General features: G+C 48.5%; 1 protein-coding gene across 2 annotated transcripts in view; it reads left to right on the top strand.

Moving 5' to 3' along the window:
• The first annotated feature begins 618 nt into the window (after positions 1-618).
• The window catches only part of LOC105286449 (latrophilin Cirl), a 407,961-nt gene continuing 399,365 nt past the window's right edge, over positions 619-9,214 (top strand). For both annotated transcript variants that reach the window (XM_026968306.1, XM_026968309.1), the window contains exon 1: positions 619-4,515. The gene's annotated coding sequence lies outside the window, so the exon portion shown is untranslated. The remainder of the gene's footprint in view (positions 4,516-9,214) is intronic.

Here is a 9,214-nt window from a genome sequence, read left to right as displayed (position 1 = left end):
GCATTTATTGAAAGAATACGGGTAATATTATTTTCCATGTTATCCGGGAGATTATATCGAAAATTTCGGGACAGATGAAATATGCGTATACATATAAAACCTAATATTATCATTCATTTCTGACAAAAGTGTTGGATCATTAGCTCCAAGATCTCTCACGTAACTCGAGCAAGAAACATTACAGATAAGAATTAACGTCGTCAGAAACATTTTTGATTTACATATCAGCCCGTATCAAAGGGAGCGATTAACACGCGAGAATTATTGCCAGTAGGATATTATACACATAAAATATCGTTTAACTGCTTGTGTAATTTTATATCTGTCAAAACGCGGGGATGATAACGAGTCCTACCCCATCGCTTATTTTCTTCGTTGATTCGCGAGAAAAAGGGGGCCAAGAGTGAGAATCGCGGGTGCAGGTGCCGCAGACGCAGACGTCAACCCCTACATCCTGCGTGCATACACATATACACACACGTCCGCGGAAAACACACGCGCGACGTGCAGATGGGGATGCGCGCGCGCGCAGGTCGCGCGCAGTCGAGATTCAGTGCCGGGCGGGAAGGTGGGTTCGCCTCTTGCAGGTTCGCAGGTACGTTGCACGTAGTAGGTATACGCGCACTCGATTGGCGTCGGCCGGCGTCCCGGGAGGGGCGCGACGCCAGCCAAGAACGAACGTTGATACTAAACCGCGGCCCGAGCTGCTCCGAACGACAGTTCAACGAGCGTGTGTTCCGAGGCCGGATCACGTTGGTCCATCCGAGCGGCCTGTAACCGCGCGAGCCGATACCGTCTGCGGCCGATCTCACATCGGCGCGCGATCGCCGGCCGCGTTACGTCATTACGCGTGCGAGATACGAGTGCGACCCTACCCCCCATCGGCGGCGGATAGGGTACCGTGACTGACGAATTTGTTCTGGGATCTTCGCGATCCCCATCGACGGACGTGCCCGAAATTGATCCGGGACGATCATCACGCCGGTACGCGTCGACTCGTCATCATCGTGACACCATCGGGACGGTGAGAACCGGTCACGTGACTCTTGCGAAAGAGATCGCGCGCTCGGTCCTGCCGACGATCTTAAAGACGGATCTTTCCTTGCAGGACGACGTCAGGACGACTCGCGCGCGAGAACGGCGGATAATCCTAGCGCGCGTGTCGGTGTACGTGAGTGCTTGTCACGTTTGTCGTGTTTGTGTGTGTCCATCTGTTGTGTGTGTATGTTCGTCGAGTACAGTGCTGTTCGATAGCGCGCGCGGTGCTCGTGCAGCGGGTGAGTTCGATCGGAGTGCTGCGACCGCTTGCGAGAGGAAAGAGCGATAGAGATCAAGAGAGAGAGAGAGAGGAGAGAGAAAGGGCTAAAGGAAAGGTGCACTGTTGAGTACGTGCCACTTCCGGCTGACCGGAAGCCTGCGTGTGAACGTCCCCGAGATGCGTCCCGCGGTGCGGTCGCCGCGAGTGACCGCGACGGTGCAGCGTCCACCGCTGCGACCTGCCCGACCGAGCGAGCTCCGGCTACTGATTAATCCGCCGGTGTAATTAATCCGACTCGCGCGCGTCCCGCACGTCGGCGACCCCGTGAACCGATCCCGCCGTCTCGACCTTGCGGACTCCGTGAACTGGTGACCTTACGAGACCGGCGAAGGGAATTGGTATCCTAATCCAATTGCCTTAACTTGTGAAGAGCGAGAAGGAAAGTGAGAGCGAAGCACGACGAAAGCTCCAACGTATGAGCGAGCAAACGTTCTTAAATTCGTGATCGGTCATTTGAGGATGAAGAACAAAATTTGACTTGAGCAGCTTGAGCGACTGACAGGCTGCCGCTTGTCGTCAATTATCGTTTTCCCTCTTCATCGTGAGACGACTCGAAGTTTTTGGTACCGTAAAAAGTGACCCAGTGACGCGAGACCGGCGTGAGGGATTTATTTTAATCCGACCGATCGCTTGAGGGATCGTTCTGCAACTTCGTGTCCTAATTCGTCAGTGTGATTCGGAGATGGGGAGTGAAGTTTGACTTAACTCGACGCACGAGTCCACGAGACGACAGTCCGCATTACTCTTGCTCGCTGCAAATCACAAACGATTTGAAACTCCTAATGGTACATGCACCATAAGCAACGATCTACGAGAAAGGAAGGGAATTTATTTTAATCCGACCACTGCCCTGCACACACGATCGCTCAAACTTTGTAACCGGATTCAATAAGGGAACTAGATTCTCCAACAGGGCGATTTAATTCAGCTTATGAGGCGCATTGACTCTGCGTTGCGTTTGTCACAATCCAATTCTGCTCTGTCGCAGAATCATATGGTATCCTCATTCGTAAAGGATCGTTCGTAAATGAACACTGACAAGACTATTCGAAAAATCATGAGAAACCTGAAGAAAACTTTCACGATACGGAGTGAAATCTAACTCGATTGATGGTGATCCGTGTCGCTCGAATAATACGATCAGAGAAAGAAATCATTGTGTTCCGATTCACGAAAAGTATCCAAAGATAAGGGACAACAATTAAAGTGCAGATCACTGACGCTCTTGACGGCAAATAATCGACGACTCCGAGAACATCGACGGGCGTCTGCGTCAATTACCCACTTGGCGGATGAATTTTTAAGGCGGAAGAGGCGCGCAAAGGGTCGGTTGTTACTTGGCGGATGAATATTTTAAGGACCGCTGTTCACGGTGGTATTTAACGCACGGCGAATATAAGCGGGCTTCGGAGTAGACCGTGCGAATCGGAGAGGAACGATTAATCGCAATAATTGTGAGGGAAAAACACGAGGGACTTGATTGTCGCTCTCATCTTGCCCCTTTGTAGGAGGATTTAGATTGCGAAAGTTTTGGACACCGCCGCGAGAAACGATCAGCGAACAGGATCGGTGCGTTAAGGATTTTCATTTGCCGACAGTGCCATGAATGTTGCATGAGCGTGGTTTCCCCGACAGGAGGATCTTTCTCTCGGAGGCGATCGCGAACACGATCGAAGCGGAATATTGAATAGCGTCCGATCGAGCGTTAGAGTTCGCGGCGGTGTTTGATGGACGGGAGCGATCCCAACGGTTAATTACTACGGCCGGGGAAGTAACGGTGCGTTACTTTAGTAATTAACGGATTGCGCGACTGTACGATCCTCGCTCCTCCGCTCTGGGATGGAGATATCGTAACAAAGGAGCGATAAAACGCGCGCGAGTCTCGCGCGGCGACTGAGTAATTGCGAGCGCGATTACAACTAATCAATATCCGGATAATTAATACGTACAAAGAATCGTGCATCTGCGGAACGGCAGCGGGAAGAATGCACGCTACGGACACGCGATCGAAGTGCTGCCTCAAAGGATCGCTCGGCAAGTGAAACTAGAACTCGCGCACCGCTGCAGCTGATTAATCGTCGTTAACGGCAATTGACGCCGCTCGCGTCTGGTATTTGCGAGAGTATACGTGGTTCAATCGCCGACATAAGGAGTTGAGTATCGGAAGAAGAAGTATCGGAACGGCGCGCAATAATCTTGTGCATTGTGCCGACGGCTAATTGACGATAATAATCAAAGACGCATACAACACACGCGTCCTCCGTTCAGTCATAAATCCTCGTGAGCCTCGATCGTACTGGCAAGGGATCTGGGACACGCGGATGATTAAGCCCTGGGTTCCAGTTAACTAATGAATCGTTGCACCGCGCTAATGTTGTAAACGCTTCTTAATACTAATTATACTAAATTACATGCCATCTCACGTCCTTCTGTCAAAGGACGAGAAAGGGGCGCGGTGGCAGCCAACAGCCAGGCTCTCTCTTGGTCCTGATTAATCAGACTAATTAACTTCGTATGTGTGTCCGTATATGCGTGTGCTGCAGTCGCGAGACGTCTCAGGATCGCCCTTTAACGACACCTCGTCTTCGCGCGACGATTTGCGTATGACCGGGACGCGCAAGTTAGGGATGGAGATGCAGCGCGTCGTCCACCCAGAGGGATAATTAACGCGACCTAAGGACAGCCGCAGGACAGCGAATGGTCGCGCGTCGGGACATCTTCATCGACGGGTCGTTCGACGAGGAACGTCTTAATTAATAATCACGCAAAGCCATTGAGATTCGTGTGCCGTTTCGCATAATAAGAGAAGCGATCGAAGAAGGGGGACAAAAGGAAGCGGGTGCGAGAGAAAGAGAGAAAGAAAGGAAGACGAAAGGCGCGAAAGGGAGAAAGACGTGGCGAGGAAGAGCAGTAGAACGGAGAAAAGAAGAGGCTCCCGGTGCTACTTCGTCCATCTCTTCGTCTACTTTTTATCATTTCGTGAGGGCTCGAAAAAGAGTTCTCACGCCGCACGCGAGAGAGACCCCGAACACGCACGCAGGCACGCACGCACGAACGCACGCACGCACTCACCCCTCCGGGGGAAACAAAAAGCCCGCAGCGCGCGAGGGATCTTGATTTCTTCGTGTTCGTCGATTTTTTCTTCCCCCTTTGGGCCCCGCCGACCGTGCCAAGTCCCACCGGAGCAACGCGTGAAGGTGAGTCCTCTTGGTCCTGTGAGCACAGGATACTACCACTAGGATGAGTAACGCGATCGGAAAGCCGACTGCAAGGATCGGATTAATTTTTTTTAACATTAACGAAATACCAAAAGATTGTCTGAAACATTTTGAAGCCTCTTGAGAATATCTATCAGTATCTTTCTATACATATGATATACATAACATAAGGACATTTTTTTTAATTATATGCCACTCTTGGGTGAGATATCTGTACGCAAATATTGTACGCCGTACTAATTATTATGTGAAATATTGTTTTACGAATGTTAAAGTGCAAGTGACCGGAGGCGCACAAAGCGAGATGACTACACCATTTGTACTGTAATATCGCCATTAATAATACTATGCAATTTCGGGAATCTATTCAGAAAGTGTCTTTGGACAAAATCTTCAAAGCCAGTTGCGGTATGCAAGAATCGCAGGAATAATAGCAGAATAATTGCCAACTATGTATGTTGGTCTATGTACTGTGTACCTGTTTGCGACTCAGAAGCGGATATATTCCGAGACGAACTAGGCAACCGCCGCAGGCGTTGCATGTGCAAGGCCCTCAGTAGATCATAACTCCGACGCACTAGTTGACTCTGTCATTATCTAGGCCTCTCTCAATCTCACATTGTATTAATGTAAGCCGCTCGAATCGCGCAAGATATTTACGTTGCTCGAATTTCGAGCTGTAAAACTGCAATAATGTTGTCGGAAGCATCTTATTACGAGCTTGCTGCTTTCAAATCTGTTTCCACATTATTGTCTAACTATTCATAATTATGCACGTAATTTGCATAATTTACAGCATCTTATTGTGCGAAGCAACGAGCCTGCCAAGTCACTTTAGAAAGATTTCTTATGTTGAGCCACACCTCAGATATCGAGTATCCCGATGAAGCTACCTTTCCGTTAAACACGTAACAGATATTGCGGAACGCAGAATTCTCGCATGCAGACCTCCCCTTTATATGTCCGCGAATAAATACAATACGCGGCACATAAAGGAGCTGGTTAAATTATGGCCGCGAAGGTATTGCACACTCGTTCCGACATTGCGCCAGCGAGACAAAATTGCGCCATTTTCCGAAACAAATGGTACCTACGTACGGAAGCAATACGCACCCTCGCGCTCCAGTCGCATCGGCACGAAATTATAACGGATATATCGCAACTTTCGCCCCGCAGCAAACCCATGTACATACGTACGTATGTAAATGGTACACGCCTCGGTCTTTCGCGAGGAGGATGATTCACGCCCGCGCGGCGAACGTAGGACGCGGGGAAATTAATCGAGCGGCATAATTTATCGACGTTAGTGCCGGCGTGATATTGCGGGTGTCAATTATCGGCTTTTATCCGCGGCAAGAACTCTGCGGTGCCAGCTAACGATGTAAAACCGAAACTTGGCAGCTTGCAAAGAGCATTCTACAAATCTAATCCACGTTAGTGCCATTTCGCGTACTGCACTCGCTCAATATTGGTCACCATTTTTATCAGAATTGATTCTGCATTTTATTCAGTAGCATGACGTGAAACTGATATCTTCAGCGAATCAAATTACCACTTCGCAGTCGGAGAGATTGTTTTTTAACACAAAGTATAAATTAAGCTTAGAGGGTCCTCATCAGGGAGCGCGACTCGACGTATGGAATTGCGCGTCCGACTCGATTCTTGAATCGCCAGTTCAGCTTTCCGCCATCTGATTCTTACATCTCGTTACGTCCGGGTCGTAACGCGCTCGCCGGAAGGAGGCATTAATTAAGAGCGGGGAACGTGATGCAACGACGCCGCTGCGATCGGGCCCGGCGATGCTGCGCGGTGCTATGCCTCCCGGTGTTAAACGCGCCCGGAGCACCAAGATCTCCGGAGAACACAGAGAACGCGAGCCTATCTCTCTGTCTTTCTCTCTTTTCCTCTTTCCCGTTCGGCCGTTCGGAGGTACAAACTGGTTTCGGAAGAGGAGAGATGCCGATCTCTCCTGCTGCCTTCGTCCTCACGGTCCCCCCTTGTACCCGCCGCGCTCCGATCTCCGCCCCCTCATTCTCTTTCTCACACGGCGGAGCGGAGCCGATCGGCCTCTCGTTCAAGCCGGGCCCCTCGCTCGTCTTATTCTTCACGTTCTCTATCTCGGCGAAAAATCTATGTCAACCGACATGTTGACACGTGTTCAAACGTGGCGGGCGCGCGAGCTCGCGCGGAAAGACGCGCGAGGAGGGTACGGGCGGGAGGGTTGGGCCCTGGAAGTCGGGTTACTGGTATGCAGTGTCGGATTTCGCCGTGTCCCAGGAGGGAAAAGGGGCACCGCGCGCGGAGAGGAACGCACACACCACAGGCCGCACATGTACACGCGCGCGACACGCACGCCCGGCTCGCCGACCATCTCATGAATCAAAACTATTCGTGACGGGAGGGGGCGGACAGGGACAGAAGGAGGGTGGACATACGTGTTTGCTTACAATAAGCGGGGGGTAATGTCGCGGTAGCTATCGCGTTCCCCTGATCCGAGATATGAATTTAATTTTATTATAACGTGAGCCGGCCGGCTATCTTCGAATCGCACCTTCATTGCCGCGCGGAGGGAGAGGTGGCGAGGAGGATATGAGAGTAAGAGTGATATGGCGAGCGAGGAGGCCGAGGAGCGTGGAGAGATAGGACTGGACGACCTATTTCAACGCGTCGATTGACCTTTTGAGAATGTTGCGAGGAAGGCAGAATCGTGTAATTGTTCGACTGGAGAACGTTTGATCGACGTGGAATCTGGAAACAATATAAACGGGTAATGGTTGAACGATGAATACTGTGAATTGCGCGAAGTTTTATTCCTTCGTAATTCTTTGCGCAGATAGTTTGTTGGAATTGCGCTCAGTCACTTTCCAGATGTTCCACGAGAGGCAAACGCTTCTGTAAAATATGTAATTACTTTCACATGTCGTTAGCGAGATCGCGCAAATTCGGTCAGCGTTTTAAATAAACCGCGCCACAATTCAGTCGCAAAGTGTATGCTACTCCGAGTTTCACATCGATCTAAAGTTACGCAGACTAATGTAGATAATGTTAAAATTGGAGCAACGAAAACAGAGATATCACCCATCGCGCCAGCGAGTTCGCGATCTCGCAAATTAGCCGCGTATCGTTCGTGTAAAATTGCATGGTGGATTTTATACGAACGTGCTAATTAGGCCGGCAATGACATCCGGCGAGTTTAATATCACCCAGCACGCGTCCGCCGACGCGAAGCGCAGGAGTGCATTTCGCGTGTGCGTGCACGCGCGAAACCACGATGAGTGCACGCCATCGTGAGCGATAGACAGACGCGGCTCTCCCGTACTTTGCGCGCCGGTAAATTAATATTCGCGAGAGTAGGCGGCACGGATATAAATATTCAAAAGTAGGCAGGTTCGGTCGTCTCGTCTGACTCATTGGGTCGCCGGCTGAGTCTCGCCGTCCGTTTTCACTTTCCGAGCGTTTTCGCTTTTCAGCGCGCCAGCTTACACGCCCATAAACCGGCCAACGTACGCGCGCCGAGTTCATGGAGAATGCACGAATGCGATTTAACCGGCGTGATGGCGATTTCTCCGGCGATTACCGCTTCCAATTGCGGCAATTAGCGTGGAAAATCGCGTTGCAGGATCCATTTCATGAAGAAAGATAATCCGGTAAATGCCAATAAACATATAAGTGCGAATTATATTCGGGACTCATTGGTATTCTCAAGAATACATTTGTACTGTATTACAATTTATATAGTAATGCTTATATTGTAATATACTGCTATTAATCTTGACATTACTTTTTCGTGAAGCAAATACGGAGCACGATGTTAAATGTGTTGCATAAGATAATTCATTGTGCAGATCATTACGTACTGTGAATTGGTTTATTAATTCACTAATGTTAGGGCGAGGACTACTTCAATCAATATTCCGAGAAACAATTTCAACTCTGTGATCTCTTTTTATGCATTCACATCATTAGAGCGCACATATACATGTAAAGAAAAGAGGAAATAGATTGTGTATACTGAGATTAACGGGATGGAGTCATCGCGGTTCGAGGAATTAATTGCATCGCGTGGATAATTAATGGTTCTGTATCGGTGATGGCATTTAAATCAGAATTGATAGAAATGTAATGTTAGTCGATCTGTACCAGACACACACGTAACTAGAATATATTTCAGTAACGTGTATTTTATTTATTTCAATATGCGAATTACGCCGTCGCCGTTAAAAATGGGAAGCTATTTCAATCACAGGCTATAAAAATGTGATAGCGTACATATTTCTGAACATCTTATATAAATTGATGAATTTTCTCAACATTCTTTTTAATCGAACAACAACTTGTAAACGTTAATGCACATCATAAGATACATGCATATCGTTTTGCACATAATATATGCATGTAACATACACGCATAAAATTAATTGTAACGCATGTTTAGCATCATATACGAAATAATATTAAATTAATGAGAGATATCGTGTCAGCATTGAATTACCATTAGCAGAGCTAAAATAGATAATGGCATATCCAGCATATTGAAACGTAATTAATGTTTGTAGTCGTATCCGACTAATGGGACTTTACTTTTTAATCAATTTTGAATAATCTTTTTCTCTTTCTTTCTTTTCTTCCTTTCTCTCTCTCTCTCTCTCTCTCTCTCTCTTAATTTCTCTCTCTGTCA

This window comes from Ooceraea biroi, chromosome 3 (assembly GCF_003672135.1).
Source record: "Ooceraea biroi isolate clonal line C1 chromosome 3, Obir_v5.4, whole genome shotgun sequence".
In the NCBI taxonomy this organism is placed as follows: domain Eukaryota; kingdom Metazoa; phylum Arthropoda; class Insecta; order Hymenoptera; family Formicidae; genus Ooceraea; species Ooceraea biroi.
This window is presented reverse-complemented; position numbering and strand designations above follow the sequence as displayed.